The following is a 21,049-nucleotide window of genomic DNA, read 5'->3' as shown; positions in this document are numbered from 1 at the left end:
GGGCACTGCGCACGGCATAGGGAACTAGATGTACCGCAGGGCGGTACAAAATATGACCGCCGCTCAGGCCTGCACTGGCTTTCCACAAAAATAAATGACGTGGAGCAATTTGGCTGTATTACGTGTTTATGTATATACCTAAAAAAAGTAGTAGTATGTGCATGTCTGTGTGTATGTGTGTGTGTTTGTGTATGTGCGTGTCTGTGTGTGTGTGTGTCTGTGCGTGTATGTGTGCGTGCGTACATGTGTGTGCGCGTGTGTGTTTGTGTGTGTGTGTCTGTGCATGTGGATTTGTATGTGTGTATGGGTGTGTGTCTGTGCGTGTGGATGTCAGTGTGTGTGCATGCTTGCGTTTGTTTGTATTCCTGCATGTGTGTGTGTGACAGTATCATCCTAAACCAGCAACCCTTCGCTCAACACCACCATCTACAGGCCGATGAGTGTACAGTCACTAAATGTGCACATAAATGAATTTATTTTAAACCCCCCCTTGGATGAAATTCTACGAAACTTAGCATACTCCCAGAGGATGTCAAGTTAATCATACACATGAAATATGGTGCAGTTCTGAACATCTCAACTGAAGATAGGGGCGATTAAAGTAGAATAATATTGCATTTTCATTTTTTATGGGAGGGGCGCAAATCACAAATGAGTGATTATGGGCTAGGTTGATGTGGGCCCTTAAGAGCAACATACCATAAAAATTTCTTCATCCTCGGTGCCACGGTTCAGGTAGTTATTTAGGAAAAACTGCATTTTTTGGGTTTGGGGGGGCCCAGCGCGGTGGGGGGGAGTGGCCCCCGGGGACCAAACGAAATTTTTCCGTAAAAGTCTAGTGGGGCTACATGCCCACCAAATTTCATGTTCCCCGGTGTTTCGGTGTCCCTGGTATCGTTGACGAAAAATTCACGGGGGCCCCAGCGCGGGGGGGTAAGTGGCCCCCGGGGACCAAACGAAATTTTTCCGTAAAAGTCTAGTAGACCAACATACCATAAAAAATTCTTCATCCTCGGTGCCACGGTTCAGGTAGTTATTTAGGAAAAACTGCATTTTTTGGGGTTTGGGGGGGCCCAGCGCGGGGGGGGGAGTGGCCCCCGGGGACCAAACGAAATTTTTCCGTACAAGTCTAGTGGGGCTACATGCCCACCAAATTTCATGTTCCCCGGTGTTTCGGTGTCCCTGGTATCGTTGACGAAAAATTCACGGGGGCCCCAGCGCGGGGGGGGGGTAAGTGGCCCCCGGGGACCAAACTAAATTTTTTCGTAAAAGTCTAGTAGACCAACATACCATAAAAAATTCTTCATCCTCGGTGCCACGGTTCAGGTAGTTATTTAGGAAAAACTGCATTTTTTTGGGTTTGGGGGGGCCCAGCGCGGGGGGGGGAGTGGCCCCCGGGGACCAAACGAAAATTTTCCGTACAAGTCTAGTGGGGCTACATGCCCACCAAATTTCATGTTCCCCGGTGTTTCGGTGTCCCTGGTATCGTTGACGAAAAATTCACGGGGGCCCCAGCGCGGGGGGGTAAGTGGCCCCCGGGGACCAAACGAAATTTTTCCGTAAAAGTCTAGTAGACCAACATACCATAAAAAATTCTTCATCCTCGGTGCCACGGTTCAGGTAGTTATTTAGGAAAAACTGCATTTTTTTGGGTTTGGGGGGGCCCAGCGCGGGGGGGGAGTGGCCCCCGGGGACCAAACGAAATTTTTCCGTACAAGTCTAGTGAGGCTACATGCCCACCAAATTTCATGTTCCCCGGTGTTTCGGTGTCCCTGGTATCGTTGACGAAAAATTCACGGGGGCCCCAGCGCGGGGGGGGAAGTGGCCCCCGGGGACCAAACGAAATTTTTCCGTAAAAGTCTAGTAGACCAACATACCATAACAAATTCTTCATCCTCGGTGCCACGGTTCAGGTAGTTATTTAGGAAAAACTGCATTTTTGGGGGTTTGGGGGGGCCCAGCGCGGGGGGGGAGTGGCCCCCGGGGATCAAACAAAATTTTTCCGTACAAGTCTAGTGGGGCTACATGCCCACCAAATTTCATGTTCCCCGGTGTTTCGGTGTCCCTGGTATCGTTGACGAAAAATTCACGGGGGCCCCAGCGCGGGGGGGTAAGTGGCCCCCGGGGACCAAACGAAATTTTTCCGTAAAAGTCTAGTAGACCAACATACCATAAAAAATTCTTCATCCTCTGTGCCACGGTTCAGGTAGTTATTTAGGAAAAACTGCATTTTTTGGGGTTTGGGGGGGCCCAGCGCGGGGGGGGGAGTGGCCCCCGGGGACCAAACGAAATTTTTCCGTACAAGTCTAGTGGGGCTACATGCCCACCAAATTTCATGTTCCCCGGTGTTTCGGTGTCCCTGGTATCGTTGACGAAAAATTCATGGGGGCCCCAGCGCGGGGGGGGGGTAAGTGGCCCCCGGGGACCAAACTAAATTTTTTTGTAAAAGTCTAGTAGACCAACATACCATAAAAAATTCTTCATCCTCGGTGCCACGGTTCAGGTAGTTATTTAGGAAAAACTGCATTTTTTTGGGTTTGGGGGGGCCCAGCGCGGGGGGGGGAGTGGCCCCCGGGGACCAAACGAAAATTTTCCGTACAAGTCTAGTGGGGCTACATGCCCACCAAATTTCATGTTCCCCGGTGTTTCGGTGTCCCTGGTATCGTTGACGAAAAATTCACGGGGGCCCCAGCGCGGGGGGGTAAGTGGCCCCCGGGGACCAAACGAAATTTTTCCGTAAAAGTCTAGTAGACCAACATACCATAAAAAATTCTTCATCCTCGGTGCCACGGTTCAGGTAGTTATTTAGGAAAAACTGCATTTTTTTGGGTTTGGGGGAGCCCAGCGCGGGGGGGGAGTGGCCCCCGGGGACCAAACGAAATTTTTCCGTACAAGTCTAGTGGGGCTACATGCCCACCAAATTTCATGTTCCCCGGTGTTTCGGTGTCCCTGGTATCGTTGACGAAAAATTCACGGGGGCCCCAGCGCGGGGGGGGGAAGTGGCCCCCGGGGACCAAACGAAATTTTTCCGTAAAAGTCAAGTAGACCAACATACCATAACAAATTCTTCATCCTCGGTGCCACGGTTCAGGTAGTTATTTAGGAAAAACTTAATTTTTTGGGGTTTGGGGGGGCCCAGCGCGGGGGGGGAGTGGCCCCCGGGGACCAAACGAAATTTTTCCGTACAAGTCTAGTGGGGCTACATGCCCACCAAATTTCATGTTCCCCGGTGTTTCGGTGTCCCTGGTATCGTTGACGAAAAATTCACGGGGGCCCCAGCGCGGGGGGGGAAGTGGCCCCCGGGGACCAAACGAAATTTTTCCGTAAAAGTCAAGTAGACCAACATACCATAACAAATTCTTCATCCTCGGTGCCACGGTTCAGGTAGTTATTTAGGAAAAACTTAATTTTTTGGGGTTTGGGGGGGCCCAGCGCGGGGGGGGAGTGGCCCCCGGGGATCAAACGAAATTTTTCCGTACAAGTCTAGTGGGGCTACATGCCCACCAAATTTCATGTTCCCCGGTGTTTCGGTGTCCCTGGTATCGTTGACGAAAAATTCACGGGGGCCCCAGCGCGGGGGGGGAAGTGGCCCCCGGGGACCAAACAAAATTTTTCCGTAAAAGTCTAGTAGACCAACATACCATAAAAAATTCTTCATCCTCGGTGCCACGGTTCAGGTAGTTATTTAGGAAAAACTGCATTTTTTGGGGTTTGGGGGGGCCCAGTGCGGAGGGGGAGTGGCCCCCGGGGACCAAACGAAATTTTTCCGTAGAAGTCTAGTGGGGCTACATGCCCACCAAATTTCATGTTCCCCGGTGTTTCGGTGTCCCTGGTATCGTTGACGAAAAATTCACAGGGGCCCCAGCGCGGGGGGGGAAGTGGCCCCCGGGGACCAAACGAAATTTTTCCGTAAAAGTCTAGTAGACCAACATACCATAAAAAATTCTTCATCCTCGGTGCCACGGTTCAGGTAGTTATTTAGGAAAAAATGAATTTTTTTGGGTTTGGGGGGCCCAGCGCGGGGGGGGGGGGGGGGGGGGGAGTGGCCCCCGGGGACCAAACGAAATTTTTCCGTACAAGTCTAGTGGGGCTACATGCCCACCAAATTTCATGTTCCCCGGTGTTTCGGTGTCCCTGGTATCGTTGACGAAAAATTCACAGGGGCCCCAGCGCGGGGGGGGAAGTGGCCCCCGGGGACCAAACAAAATTTTTCCGTAAAAGTCTAGTAGACCAACATACCATAAAAAATTCTTCATCCTCGGTGCCACGGTTCAGGTAGTTATTTAGGAAAAACTGCATTTTTGGGGGTTTGGGGGGGGCCCAGCGCGGGGGGGGAGTGGCCCCCGGGGACCAAACGAAATTTTTCCGTACAAGTCTAGTGGGGCTACATGCCCACCAAATTTCATGTTCCCCGGTGTTTCGGTGTCCCTGGTATCGTTGACGAAAAATTCACAGGGGCCCCAGCGTGGGGGGGGAAGTGGCCCCCGGGGACCAAACGAAATTTTTCCGTAAAAGTCTAGTAGACCAACATACCATAAAAAATTCTTCATCCTCGGTGCCACGGTTCAGGTAGTTATTTAGGAAAAACTGCATTTTTTGGGGTTTGGGGGGGCCCAGCGCGGGGGGGGAGTGGCCCCCGGGGACCAAACGAAATTTTTCCGTACAAGTCTAGTGGGGCTACATGCCCACCAAATTTCATGTTCCCCGGTGTTTCGGTGTCCCTGGTATCGTTGACGAAAAATTCACAGGGGCCCCAGCGCGGGGGGGGAAGTGGCCCCCGGGGACCAAACAAAATTTTTCCGTAAAAGTCTAGTAGACCAACATACCATAAAAAATTCTTCATCCTCGGTGCCACGGTTCAGGTAGTTATTTAGGAAAAACTGCATTTTTTGGGTTTTGGGGTTTGGGGGGGCCCAGCGCGGGGGGGGAGTGGCCCCCGGGGACCAAACGAAATTTTTCCGTACAAGTCTAGTGGGGCTACATGCCCACCAAATTTCATGTTCCCCGGTGTTTCGGTGTCCCTGGTATCGTTGACGAAAAATTCAGTAAGGTGACGGGAAAAAAAAAAAAAAAAAACTTTGACAATCCCTATATGACCGCTTTCGCTAGCTACGCTAGCGGCGGTCATAATAAGGGAACATCGATACATCACTTTACAGGAAGTGGAGAGCGATGATCACACACCCAACTGTCATTTCGCGCACCACGTCATCACCAGTCAGAACGGTCATAACTAACGATGGAGGAGTTTACGTATGTGTGTAAGTATTCATACATTTCGCCATTGTTATACAAATGACAGTATTTTTAACGGTTATTGTTGTAAATATTACATATACTATTTTTGATGATTATAATTTACCTCAGTGAATGCAGCCAGCTTAGCTTTGTGAAGTAAAGTGATTTTATTTTAGGTAGTTGTAAAATAGTGCAATATAATTGTAAATATATAATATTGTAACCCTTTTCACCATAGGCTCGTGATGAGGCAAGTACGTTATACAGCAACGTATAAAGTATTAAACCCTCTTAACCCTGATGCTTGGTAAAATGGTGAAAGAGACATTCCATTGTATAACAACCCTGTCTAAAGAACATTATGACTCTCACTATCTCTCTGCTGATCAATGGGTACCTGAAAGGATATTCTTGGTTTTAAAACAAACTATTACTACACAAAACACTGAGCTACGCAAATACAATGGCTGGTGAAAGAATAAACAACAAGAACACTATAGCTCAATTTCCTCCTTTTGTATTTTGCAAAGCTCACATAACAGTTGAACAGTAAAGAGCAAATATGAAAATAAAACCCAATTTGAAGAAGAAACAAATAAACAAATAAAACCCCAGGGAATAAAGTCAATAGTCTGTGATAACCTGAGTGCACTCTTATTTTTCAGTTCTTTTAGCAGGCCTGCATTAAGTTAGTTCGTTGGCGCGCTTAATGTTGGAGCTCATAAAGTGAAGAAAGCAACAATACCTCCTTGCGTGAAGTGAAAAGCTCAGATCCTACCGCGTCTGTAACTCTCTCTCTTGTCAGACGAATTCCTAGTTGCAAGCGGCACCGCGAGGGTTAATCAGCGTCGTCCGTCCAGCATCGACAGTCAAACAGTCCCCAATGACGAAACCGTCCGCGTCAGCCATCGAATCTCTTCCCCATATCGTCTCCTCTTGTCCAGCAGGCAAACGATGTGTATGCAGTCACTCCCGCGACTGTGTGACAGTAACGTTACTGAAAAACCACAAGCTAATTTAGCCAGAGAAGCTTACAGGCCTAAACTCGCGTCACAGTCCAAAAACACACCCACCTGGTATTTCACTTTCCCTCAGTCACAAACTTCTACGCAGAGAGCGCATTTTCTGATAAAACAACTTATAGTCCAACTTAAAGCGTTAAGCCAACAAACTCTGTGTTAACAGCAGACTAGCCCTCGTGCTCAGTCTCGTGCCCAGTTTCGTTTTTCTTTTCCCCTCCTTCCTGTTTCCGTTCTCATCCTTCCCTCTCGCGGGATTTCACAAAGTTCAACAGAATACTTTATTAATCACTAAATCTCTAAAATTAACAGATTGATTAGTGAGCTTTTCTCATGTGATGAACCATCCTTAAAACATTTTGAAGAAACACAACTTAACTGTTAAATTGCCAGGCATATCTGAACAGCAAAGAAATAATTAAAGGATAAATCTTCTTGCATATGCATTAAACACTATCAAACAAAATACAATAACCCACAATTTCAGAAATAAACAAAATAACAGAAGGACTGATATTGATCAGGTCATTACACTCTCCCCCCACCAATATAAGACATGCCCTCATGACTTGGTGCTTTAGAAATGTAAACACAACACAACATATTAGTGAGTATAACCTTAAGTGACTTACACCTAAAAAAAAAAAATCACTGGGCACTTATCCACTTATAAAGGCAAGAAACATATCTCGTAATAGGAGCTTTTATAACACTTGGATGTCCTAGTGTGTCATATGTTAATATGGATGGAGCTCTTCTGACTCTCTGAGTTCTGCTTGTCAGAGTTTCAGGCTTTGTACCATCTGGTAACATTTGAGTTTCCTCATTAACAACTTCTTTTCTTTGAGTCTTTTCTCTTATTTCACCTGTTTCATGTGTCCCTGTTTCTCGACTTGTCATCTCAGCAGACTCTGGTTGAGACCCTTCTTTGTCTGTTACTGTTCCCTCTGTAACCTCTTGAATTTCTTCTGGCTGTGTCACCTCTTGACGCTCAGTCACTTCATCCCACACCATATCCAGGTCCAAGCTAAATGGTTCTGACATTTCTTTTTCTACTCCAGTCCTGTTAGCTTGGGCAGATAAGTCATAGCACATCTCACTTTCTTCATCCTCAGAATCTGTGTACTCTTTCCCATGACAATTATCTGGTTTTTCTTCTTTATCTTTGTTCTCTGATGTCTCTGATGAAACCTTGCCTCTCTCTGACACACGGTTACGAAGTTTATGAAGTCTCTTTCGTTTCTTTCGAAGGACTCTCACACCAGGTACAGGGTCAACATCAGGTGTCGGATGCAGGCATGCATTTTGTCCAAGAGGCAGGATGTGATTTCGGTGGAGAATTTTGATGGGTCCATTTCCATCTTCTGGTTTCAACCGAAACATTGGTAAGTTTGGCATCTGACTGTCCACCACATAAGGATTTGAAGCCCAGCGGTCTGCTATATTATGCTTCCCCTGCAACCCTAGGTTCCTTATCAAGACTCTGTCTCCAGGCAACAGCTGTGAACACCGAATCTTCTGGTCATACCTCCGTTTATTTCCTTCGTTCTGCTTGGCAGCAATGGACTCAGCAAGTTCATAGGCAGCTTTTAACTCCTTTCTCATGTCAGTTACATACTTCAGGTAAGTTTCCTGCCGTGTGTCATCGCTGGATGTCCCAAAACACAAATCCACTGGGAGCCTTGCCTCACGCCCGAACATAAGGTAATAGGGCGAAAACCCAGTAGCCTCATTCGAAGTGCAGTTGTAGGCATGGACAAGGTGTCCAATGTGCTGACTCCATTTCCTCTTACTGCTTGGCTCCAGAGTCCCGAGCATGTTTAACAAAGTCCTATTAAACCTCTCAGGCTGGGGGTCTCCTTGAGGATGGTAGGGCGTGGTTCTTGATTTTTCAATCCCAAGTGTGCTAAGTACCTCATGTACAAGTCGACTCTCAAAATCTCTCCCTTGATCACTGTGCATCCTCTTTGGCAATCCGTAATGGACAAAGTACTTCTCTATCAACACCTTCGCCACCGTAGAGGCTTTCTGGTCTCTCGTTGGAAAAGCTTGGGCGTAGCGGGTGTAGTGATCAGTAATAACCAGAACATTTTCTGTATTGCTTGAATCGGGTTCAATGGACAAGAAGTCCATACAGACAAGGTCCAGTGGTCCATCACTTTGCAAATGAGACAGCGGAGCAGCTTTCTTGGGTAGCGTCTTCCTCTTTATGCAACGGATACAGGACTTGCAATAGTCTTCCACATCCGACTTCATCCGTGGCCAGTAGAATCTATCTTTAATTAGGCCGTAGGTTTTGTCAAGGCCTAAATGACCACAGTCATCATGCAGTGATGTTGTTACCATCTTCCTATACTTTTCTGGCAAAACTAGCTGAGAGCGAGGGGGTTTTCCAGGAGGACTTGTGACTCGATACATGACTCCTTTCCGTATCTTTAACCGATCCCATTCTCTCAACAACAGAGAGCAGGTTGGATGCTTTGTCTTGTCAACTCGTGTCAAATCTCCTTTGTTGAGAGCTGACCATATCTCGCCAATGCCAGGACATTCTTGCTGAGCATTTGACAGCTCAGTAGAACTCAGAATGGGCATCTCCTTTACACTCAAGGTAGACATATTACAGTAGGCTTGCGGGATAGCATGTGAAGAGGGTCCCAATTGGTCAATTGCCCTACTAGGACATGGATTTCTACGTTTATTCACTTCAGCCATCTGACACATGGCTCTCACACCGGCTACAGATATGTCTTTCCGTTCTGGTACTTGAGTGAGCGTAGGATGTGGCCGACGAGACAGAGCATCTGCATCAATGTTTTGAACTCCTGACCTGTACTTGAGACTGAAGTCATACGTGGACAATGCCGCAAGCCAACGGTGACCTGTGGCATCCAGCTTGGCCGACGTCAGCACATAGGTCAACGGGTTGTTGTCTGTTCTCACCTCAAACTTTGTCCCATACAGGTAATCGTGCAGTTTGTCCACTACCGCCCACTTCAAAGCCAGAAATTCTAATTTATGAGCAGGGTAATTTCGCTCAGATGGGGTTAGGCTTCTACTGACGAAAGCGACGGGTCTTAACCCTTCACCTTGATCCTGGTATAACACGCCACCTAGCCCTTCTTGGCTGGCGTCCACATGTAACACATAGGGAAGCTGAGGGTTTGCAAAACTAACACAGGGGCTTGAGTAAGTCTATGCTTCAACTCTACAAAGGCTGTCTCACACTTCTCATCCCACCTACTACCAAAAGGCTCTGATGGGTTCAGGTAGAGGTTATCCTTTTTTCCTTTGGATTTCTTGGCAACTGGTGGGTAACCGGACAACAGTTGGTTCAACGGATAGGCAACTTTGGAGTAATCTTTCACAAAGCGTCTATAGTATCCACAGAAGCCAAGAAATGATCGCAAAGCAGTCACAGTGTTTGGTCGGGGCCATGTGGTTACTGCTTCAGTCTTCTCTGGATCGGTAGACACTCCGTCTTGAGATATAATGTGCCCCACGTAAGTCACTGATGGTTGACAAAACTGGCATTTATCCAGCGACAACTTGAGACCCTCATCCTTCAAGCGGTCCAGCACCTTTAACAACCTATGCTCATGTTCTTCGAGTGTTGCTCCAAACACGATGAGATCATCCAGATATACCAAGACTTCAAGCAAGTTCATATCCCCAACAGTTTGTTCCATGATTCGTTGAAAGGTTGCTGGAGCCCCTGACACTCCTTGTGGCATCCTTTCAAATTGATAGAAACCCGCTGGGCAGATGAAGGCTGTCTTCTCTTTATCGGAGTCACTCATAGGCACCTGATAATATCCACTCCGGAGGTCTAACACACTAAACCACTTGCTTCCGTTGAGGCAGGCCAGTGCGTCTTCGATCCTCGGTACTGTGTACTGATCTGGAACAGTGCGTCGATTTAGGGTCCTGAAGTCCACACACATCCTTATTTTACCTGTCTTCTTTCTCACCACCACTATAGGTGAGGCATACGGACTTCTTGTTTCGGTGATGATCCCAGCATCTTTAAGCTGTGACAGATGTTGTCTCAATGCCTCTAGATCAGCAGGCGCCAGTCGGCGAGATCTCTCTCGAAAAGGTTTGTCCTCAGTGGTTTTGATAGCGTGATGTGCACTTTTACAGCAACCAACATCAAACTCATGGGTAGAGAAAACCTCATGTCGTTCCATCATTTTGCCCACCAATCTCCCCTTCCACTCCTCAGGGACTGGTGAATCTCCGAAGTTAAAGGAAGATGGGGTCAATTTTCCTGCTGACTCAGTGTTAGGCTTTTGGCTTACAGAAGACGAGGACACCACATCTACTGGAAACAGGTGAGCAACTGGCATTCCTCGGGTCAGTGTAACTTCTTTTTTTGATACATTCCTGACCAGCACAGTGATTTTCTTTGACATTACAACAGTGGGTACCTGCAACTCTGGTCTGACCAAAAACTCTCCTGAAAACCTTGGATCATCGCCAGGTTCTTCAGGTGAGTCCACCAGAATGGCTTGAGCACGTGGAATCCCTTGAAACTTTGGCACACCTGTCACTCGAGCTACCCCTCCAGGGCGCACAGTAATGGGTTTACTTTGTGTGAACCACACAGTTCCCCTCTTGTGGTTGTCATCATCATCAGGTAAGCATTCTAACAGCTGTTCAAAAGCCCTTTTGAAAGCGGGATGAATGCGCATGCTACTGACAAAATTCTCTCCTATTCTCTCTTTACAGCTCTTCAGTAGTCGTCTCACTGTGGGTGTATTTGTGCCAACAAGTATGAACGCTTCACCTCTCACAACTGGGTCAGGACACACCAACACAAGGGCATCAATAGTCTCAGTAACTCCAATGTCAGCTTCCAAAAACTCCAGCTTAAGTGACAAATAGCCATCATATGGGTAATCAGCAGGACTGAGGCCCCATATCTGCAAGGCACTGATAGGTGTCAATGGCAGGTGTGTCAAGTATCTGTCGTAGAAGGATCTGTACAGCAAAGTCACTTGAGAACCAGTATCGAGTATAGCTTTAGCATAGATGCCTTCAATCTGCACTGGTACAGCAGAACTTGGCCCCACTAAGCCCTCAGGTATAGTGTCTTTCACTTTCTCATCTGGTTTAACGCACTTGGTGGAACGTGTTTTCACCACAGGGAAGCCAGGCCGTTCCTTTACTGGTTCCCGCGGTAGTTTCCCGACTTCTTTGTCAATTTGATGAGGCGCTTGTTGACCCTCTTGAGATTTTCTTCACCATCACATTCCCTTTTGAAATGTCCATCCTCCCCACATCTATAGCAAAATATCCCTGGTCTTTCTTCCTCAGTGCCAGCTCTTTGCGGGGTTTCACTCCTCCTGTATCTAGCCTTGGCAGGGATTTCGAATTGTGGACCTTGGGTGTCTGGCGGGGATGTTACTGTAGCAGCTTTGAGGCTAACCATTTCTGCTTTCATAACAGTAATGTCTCTTCTGAGTTGTTCCACTTCAGGATCCACTTTAGGTTCTGGAGTGGACCTGGGGACAGGAGTAACAGTCATTGATGTCACTGGGCTTTTGACATCATTCCTACTTTGAAGCATGTCCTCTTCCTCTCTGACCTCTTTCAATAAGTCACTGAAGGTAGGTGGTTCACGCAGCTTATGTGTCATGCGAATGCGAAGGGCAATCATGTCTTGTGGCAAGGCACCTCTCACAATCTGCTCGATGCGAAGTCGATTCATTTCCGACAGCTGCACCCCTCCTTTCCGGAAAACACAGTGTAACAGTTTATCTAGCCTCATCAAATAGGCGGACAGCTTCTCACCTTCACATTGAAGTGTTTGACGGAATCTAATAAGAAGATCAGATGGACTTTCAGTTGTTCCAAAAGCTGTCTCCAGAGCTTGCATGTAGTCATATGAAGTAGCAGAAGGGTTCTGTGCTCTTAGAAACCTCACTATGTCAGCAGCTGGACCTTTAAGACTTTCCACTACCCTCTGTTTTTTCACATTGTCACTGCATTGCCATTCCTCCAACAAATGCATAGTCTGCTCTGCCCAAGCGTCATATTCTTCTTCCCCACTGGGGGTGGGTCTCACACCAGAAAACATGCGGAGCTTCCTGTAACTTTGAGTATCAGTAGGTGCAGTGTTACATTTGTCCACCAGGGAACTTATGGCATTGATCAGGGCAGCGTTCATGTCAAGAGGCGAAGGGTTAAGCAAGCATTTAACATCAGTAATAGTCTTTCCTTCATGCCTCAAAAAGGACAACAGCTTGGCTTCAAAACCTTCACCTTCCGCGAGAACAGGGAGCACATGAACAGGCCAGGGACCAGCTTTTCCAGGGAGCCCAACACAATCAGGTATAGTCTGCTTAGTAAGATCAGTGGATGTCTGAATCAGCACAAACTGGGTTTTGGAAGCTACATCTAGACAGCGATCCACTATTTTAGCAATTCCAAAAGCTTTAACAAGACTCAAAGCTTGAAGCAGAACATCATCTGTGACATTGGCATCAAAACCACTTAACACTACTGCATTCTCACAAGCTATTTGCTTCCTTTTACACCAAGCTTCAATCTCATCAACATCCATTTTGTGTGCTTAGAATAGATAAGTGAGAAAGCAGGGGAAAAAAAAATAGTGAATTAAACTTTTAGCGGAACAGACCACTAAAATATTCAGAATGAGATTGCAATAGCAGGTTGAAATCTGCACTGAGGGATATTACAAATCTACAAATATCCCGGACGAGCCCCCAAAAATGTAACCCTTTTCACCATAGGCTCGTGATGAGGCAAGTACGTTATACAGCAACGTATAAAGTATTAAACCCTCTTAACCCTGATGCTTGGTAAAATGGTGAAAGAGACATTCCATTGTATAACAACCCTGTCTAAAGAACATTATGACTCTCACTATCTCTCTGCTGATCAATGGGTACCTGAAAGGATATTCTTGGTTTTAAAACAAACTATTACTACACAAAACACTTAGCTACGCAAATACAATGGCTGGTGAAAGAATAAACAACAAGAACACTATAGCTCAATTTCCTCCTTTTGTATTTTGCAAAGCTCACATAACAGTTGAACAGTAAAGAGCAAATATGAAAATAAAACCCAATTTGAAGAAGAAACAAATAAACAAATAAAACCCCAGGGAATAAAGTCAATAGTCTGTGATAACCTGAGTGCACTCTTATTTTTCAGTTCTTTTAGCAGGCCTGCATTAAGTTAGTTCGTTGGCGCGCTTAATGTTGGAGCTCATAAAGTGAAGAAAGCAACAATACCTCCTTGCGTGAAGTGAAAAGCTCAGATCCTACCACGTCTGTAACTCTCTCTCTTGTCAGACGAATTCCTAGTTGCAAGCGGCACCGCGAGGGTTAATCAGCGTCGTCCGTCCAGCATCGACAGTCAAACAGTCCCCAATGACGAAACCGTCCGCGTCAGCCATCGAATCTCTTCCCCATATCGTCTCCTCTTGTCCAGCAGGCAAACGATGTGTATGCAGTCACTCCCGCGACTGTGTGACAGTAACGTTACTGAAAAACCACAAGCTAATTTAGCCAGAGAAGCTTACAGGCCTAAACTCGCGTCACAGTCCAAAAACACACCCACCTGGTATTTCACTTTCCCTCAGTCACAAACTTCTACGCAGAGAGCGCATTTTCTGATAAAACAACTTATAGTCCAACTTAAAGCGTTAAGCCAACAAACTCTGTGTCAACAGCAGACTAGCCCTCGTGCTCAGTCTCGTGCCCAGTTTCGTTTTTCTTTTCCCCTCCTTCCTGTTTCCGTTCTCATCCTTCCCTCTCGCGGGATTTCACAAAGTTCAACAGAATACTTTATTAATCACTAAATCTCTAAAATTAACAGATTGATTAGTGAGCTTTTCTCATGTGATGAACCATCCTTAAAACATTTTGAAGAAACACAACTTAACTGTTAAATTGCCAGGCATATCTGAACAGCAAAGAAATAATTAAAGGATAAATCTTCTTGCATATGCATTAAACACTATCAAACAAAATACAATAACCCACAATTTCAGAAATAAACAAAATAACAGAAGGACTGATATTGATCAGGTCATTACAATATAATAATAAAAATTAAAATATGAATGTAGTCCTATATATATGTTATATCATAATCTGCGCGACTCTGTCATTGACTTTCTTTAATGACATTTGCAGGGCGTTTCAAATGAGCGGTTATTGTCAGTGAAGTCCACTTCAACTGATATACTGTGCTCAGGGAGTAGGGGAGCAGTGAACACTGCATATGGACCCTGTCGAATGGAACGCACATTAGATGTGTAAAAACAAGTGGAAAGCGCGAGCGCGCCGCTGTCTCCTTTCCACAAGCGCTTGTTCTCCTGTGGCGTCTGTTGTTGCTATGCAACCATGAACTGCGCTCTCCATGATAAGAGCTGTGTCTGAAATCGCTCCCTATCCACTATATAGTGCACTATTTTTAGGGTGTCGGCCATTTTGTAGAGGTGTCCGAATTCTGAGTGAACGACATCATTCCCTCCATTCTTCACTACTTTTACCCAATCCTCTCTGAATTCGAGTGTACATACGATGTACACTTGCTGAGACAGTATTTCCCACAATCCAACACGATAAGGCGACAGAGCGCGAATGAAAAATAAACAAAAATGTCACCATGGCAACGGTGCACGCGAGTTAGAAAACAATCATTTATAAGACCAGACGCCTGGTTATTTATTTATATATACCGTTATATCTATATTTGAAAAATCAAATGTTGTGTAGTGTTTTGTTCTCTTTTATTTTCACATATAAATGTAAAAAGTAAATAAATATGACAAGCAAGTGTTTTTTTTTTTTTTTTTTTTTAATCAAATAACGCAATAAACGTGAAAAATACATACATACAATTGTTACATACAATTCATACAGCCAAAAAATGGAAATATTAAAGATGGGTAGGTAATGTTTATGACAAATTGTCTGAGCTCTCTGGCACGTGATAATTATGTCAGCGTCCGAATTCTTTGCTGATGTAGTGCACTCAACTGCCATTCACTATACGGGATTAGTGAACGAGTGAACGAGTGAGCAGTTTCAGACACAGCTAAGGAAGTATCAGCAAAAGATGAATAGATTTCTAGCCCTTGCATTAGCTTTACTACTAGATATATTTATGGAGATGGAAAATAATAAGGCGCCCTGTACAGCTATGATCAGCTGTTCGGCCGAGCATTCAATGTTGTTACGCTGCAAGCTGATGGTTCGTTGCTGCCGCGCTCTATCACTCGCACACCATAAAGAGCAAATTGTTTTTTAATCTTTCAATTTCGTGATTAAAATGACATAATTTGGAAGCGGATAATTTCTTCACAAACAGCTCATTATGACTCAGTGTTAGAATGCTGCACCTACACTCAATAGTGTGAATAAGATCAGCGCAGCGCAGACCACTGCATTGACAGGGTAAAACATATGATCAGTCTACGGCCAGGGCTCAGCGGAAGACAGAAAATGCCGGTCCAGCGCTGATTGAGGAATTAAATTCAAAAATAAAAGACAGTTTTACATCTTTTTTCTCGCATTCTCGCATTTTTTCTCGCATCTCGCATCTATCCACTACCTGCTAACGTTAGTGCACTGCACCCGAGCAAGCACACTTTGCAGTTCCTCCGGAAATGCATTTTTCTAGTTATTATTATTCCCGGGAGATCAATTTTGGCCAGCTCCTGCGCCTAGGCCCTTTGAGACAGAGACACCGTTCCAACTTCAAAACGTACGTTCAGTACCGGTGTAAGTTGCTCGCGAAGATGACATCACGAGTCCATGTCGTTCGTCCGCCATATTGGATTGAACAGAAGGCGAAACTAAATTTTCACAGGTCACAAATTTGGTCCGAACTTCACGAAACTGGACGTACATGATCCTTGGACCAAGCCTCACAAAAGTTACTAGAAGGATTTTTGATTTTCGGAAGCATTTGCCCGTCACAGCCAAACGAAATCGGCGGCGTACTCGCCAAACAGGAAGTCGTCCATATCTCAGGAACTCTGTCACGTATCGAAACCGAACTTTGTACATGAACTCGGGACTCCAATGTTTGGATGCAGTGGCGTCATGCCCATTCAAAGTGAGGGGGCACGTGCCCCCTCAGATTTTTCCTCCCTGATAATTTTTTTGTCACAACTTTATTCCTATTTTGCTCCATAATATACCAGAGCCTATAACGACTCAAATGTATTCTTCTGGATGTGTAATAAATCGGTCAGCATCAGCCCGCCCCTTTTTCCTAATATGGTGTCTGTGTATATCAACGCTACGCGCGTAGCGCTCTAGCTTCTTTGCTGTGTATGTTCAAGCAACTCACTCGTCTCGCACGTTGAGCTGACAATGTTTTACAGATGGTCTTGAAGTGGTAAGTGGGCAAAGCAACAAATCGGCATTGAATTAGTTATCGTATGATATTAAAAGGTAGTGGGATTATTTGTGGTTGCCCTGGAAATTTTAACTTGATCAAAAAGTTATGGATTTGATATTAGCTGCGAATTCAGAGCATTAACTTAAGTTGTGTCAGTGTAACGTTATCGATAGCTAGCCTAGTCTAACCGTAAACTAGTTGGCTAACATTACTGCCATACAAAGCCATAGACGTTATCTGATCGGTTTTGAAACATCTGTTCCTTATTTAAAATATAATAATGAGCAGTGTAACTACAGTATTTCAATGATTCTACTAAAGTAATGTTACATATTACATTTCATTTGATTACTTTTTTACATTTCTGTCAAATATTAACCATTTTCAAATAAACGGGGTAGTGTTAACCTTATTCAGCACTGAAATCTGTCAAACTTCTTTCAAAGTCCTTCATCACATATTAATATTAAAATAATTTAATTTCAGAGCACCACAAAGTCAGACCTCAGCACCTTTATGTACCTTTAATGTAAGATCGTTCTTAGGTCACATACCAATTTAAAATCATAACATAAAAACTGCAATGGTACTGTTTTTAAAATCATGTGTAGTAGGCCTAAGTGTACAGTAAGTGTGTGTGTGTAAACATGCTTTAATGAAGTAGATTTCAAAAGCTTTTGAATTTGAGCTTACAGTTCTTTCATCAACCTGTCTTTTACATAAACTTACAAAATAGATACTTTAACTTAGTCCTCAGATAGAGGAGGGTTGCTGCTAGCTCCGTTAAGGTATTTCTGTCCCTCCCAAACTGCATTGAAATGGTATGTTTAGCAGCCAGAATTTGAAAATTTTCAACAGTCTTCTCCCCCTGACCCCTCCTAACATGATCCATATCACCCGTCAGAAAACAATTGCAACGTCTCAGATTGTGCCCCCCCCAGAATTTTGGCTTGCATGACGCCCCTGTTTGGATGCACAAGATCTGTTTTTTGTTTTTTTGTTTTTTTTTTATTTCAGGCTAATTGACAAACCCATTTACCTATGTCTGCAAAAGGGTTTCACCTCACACTTTTAATGTTAATGCATTTAGACAGTAGGTGGCACTGTTGTATTACATTTCACAGAGCTGCCAAGTCAGTGGTAGCTATTCACCTTATTTTCGAACGCGGAAGTAAACATGGGTCCAATATCCGGTTTTTGTGCGGCACTTCCGTTTCCTCGCTTCCCTGGGCTAAATAACGATATCGATCGCGAAGGATTATGCAGAGTTGACAGAAAAATGTTACACATGCCGTAGCAGATAAATACTACAAAGAACTAAAGCCCCGCCTCACTCAGTTAGGGTACAGGACCTGGTTGAAAACACTCATGCATCTGGCTGGCAGAGTGCCAAAACTTCGCCGGCGCCTTCAGCACCACCCTAAACACGGTCGAGCCAACGCTGGACTAATATATCTATGGATGTTTTGGAGGTATTTTGTCATGTCAAATGTATTAATAATGCCATCAGAATGCAACCAAAGCATAGGATAGCAATAAGTAGATGGCTATAAATAATTGTAAATCATACAAAATAAATGTCATGATCATGCCATTATGCCATGATGACTAGATTCTATACAGGGGTTACTATAATGATTTTGTTTCTCCTTGGAGTTTTTATCATGGTTTTTATTGAGACTTCATAGCCCAGCCACTTTTCTGGTATCGGGTGGTCTTCTGTAGGTTTTGTGTTCACGAAATGAAAAGAACAAACATACGGTCGTTTCGATGGTTTCTTCACAGGGGCGGATCTACTGGGGTGGCACGGGGTGGCAGCTGCCACCCCTAGTAAAGGTCTTGCCACCCCAGCTGCCACCCCATTGATGTCAGGCAGGCCGGCTGAAAATAAGACGGCATTTACGGTAAAAACCTTTGTTTCCTGGTTGCCCCTAAACGCATCATGACTTGAGTAAAAAATACTTAGCTACGTCCCTGATTCAAACGTGCAGAGCGGCGTTCGCTCAGTCTGGCTCACACACAGCGAGTCTGCTGCGGTGCGGTTGCTCTGACTGCAACCCGAGAGACTGAGCTGCCCAGAGCCTCTGAAGGTGACGTGAGTTTCCCCAGGTGTAGTTTAAACACACGTTTAACTTAAAGTTACTTTTGTAATGAATGTATTGTATGCTAAAGACAGTACGTTAGCCAAAATCAGCGGTCAAATCGCTCCCTCGTGATTTGTAAGAGTAGGTCTTCCCTTTGATTAGCCTAATTTTAATTTTAGTAAAGACAAGAACAGCTTAATAAAAAATATAAAATATTGTTTGTGTTTACTGATGGTCGCCGTTACGCCGACGTTACGTTACAACATACAGTGCCAGTTAGGAGATCGATTATTTGATTAGCTAAGCAGTCCTATTAAATCCAATTTCTCTCAGATATCACAGCAATGAAACCAGGTTACAACTGGGGAAATAACTAATACAATAGGATTAAGTAGTCTAAACATAGCCTAACTGGTGTGTGCATGTGATAAATCTTTCTGATTTTATATTTGTTATTGAGGACAGAACTAAACATTTAAATGGTTACACTTTCTTTGATATTAAACTAATTTTATTTTAGATTTAGATTTTGGCTTCCAATGATTATAAAAAAGAATATATTTGAGGTAAAACCATTAAAAACTAAAGCTGCAACTTCCCTTCACAGCGGTGCGCTGTCATTTCTCCCTAAAACCCAAACATAACATCAGAATCTGCACGATCGGTGATTGTTGTAAAATGTACTCTATACTGTTGCTAAACTGCGGGACGCGTTTGATAATAAATGGCTTTTAAAAGTAACAAAATTGACGCAATAGACGCTGTTCCAAATGCGGCGCGCGCTCCGAAACACACCGCAACGAGACAAGCAACGTATATTTTGGGCTTCGTGTGCACATCTAAACGATCGAAAATGTCAAAATGGCTGTCTTGGAGATTCACTTAAACAGTTTATTCACTTAAATACAGTTTATGTCTTAAATGGGCGTTAATAAGTTGGGAGAAAATATGATGCGTAATAATGATTAGATCTGCATTTGGTCTTAAAGAGGCAGCAGTCTAATAAACCTGCTGACGATTGCTCCATTAATGTGAATCAAACAACAAAAGGCAAAGAGAAAATCAGTCGCAGCTCTTGAATAAATAATTTTGGCTTTTATAACTTTAATCTATCTATGATAAACTATGCAGTGCTATTTTAAATCTGACTTTATTAGATGTCTTTTTAGCCCATATTACTCCTTAACAGTAATGTCAGTAGACATTACTGAAATTAAAGCACTGGGTATATAATTTGTATATTTGTTTAATTGTATACTTTTTTGTTTGACCATGTGTTTGTACTTTGTTTTTGGTGTTCTATGTCTTCTGAATATAAAACACAAAAGCCTGCACACTTCTGCATAACATGCATGTTTTATTTGTTTTGTTAAAGGAGAACTCCGGTCAATTTTAACATTTTTTTGTACATTTGGAGTGCTGTCAATACAGAGAACAACGACAAAAATCGGTGTTGCCTACACCGTGTTATCCTCTTTTTAAAATTTGCACCCTGTTGACTTCAATTGGGCAAGTTTTAAACCTGCTTTTAGCCTCTTAACATCAATGTGAGTGATTCCTTCAGAGTGAACACGGTGAATCTGACTGCAGTAGATATAGTGAAATATATGAATAAAAGTGATATTAATTCGGCCAGCGCTCATACCTGTATTTACTTCCTGTTTTCGGTCGAAGTCCACAGTAGTCGATTGTCGAGTTCTCCACTGTTGCTTAGTTACCTATGATCACGCGCGTGAACTCGACAATCGACTACTATGGACTAGGTTTTTTTGACATTTTTAATAAAACACGTAGATCAGCGGCCCATTGGTTCTTTTCTTGATTGACACTGGGCTGGCCCAATCACATCTTTAATGTGAAGTGTAGAAATTAGTACAAAACTAATTGTGAAAGTTTCCTTTATTTTTCAGTGCATTTGTTTTACAATATATGGCTATTACTATCATGGGATTAATATTATAATATTATTATGTAGTAGTGTAATGTAGACAGACACTGTTACTAAAAAAGGATTTGAATTTTTCTTTGTTTAATTTGCACACTGATTATGGGTTGGAGCTTTTAATTTTGAACTCTCAAAGTGCACCAGATTGATGAATTCAACATTAAAAAGCACAAAATTTTCTTACGGGGGAGCATGCCCCCGAACCCCCCTAGAGGGACAGAGGTCCACTCAGCACTGGATTCATCACTGTGAAGTATAGTTCGATTAAGAAATGACAATTTTTTAACAAATTGTTGCTGAATACCCCTCTGACACTGGGTAGTTGCGCCCCTGAGTATTGGTAAGAGTAGTAATACCGTTAAAACCTTAAAGATACC

The sequence above is a fragment of the Scardinius erythrophthalmus genome (genome assembly GCF_964197995.2).
Source record: "Scardinius erythrophthalmus genome assembly, chromosome: 24".
Lineage (NCBI taxonomy): Eukaryota > Metazoa > Chordata > Actinopteri > Cypriniformes > Leuciscidae > Scardinius > Scardinius erythrophthalmus.
This window is presented reverse-complemented; position numbering follows the sequence as displayed.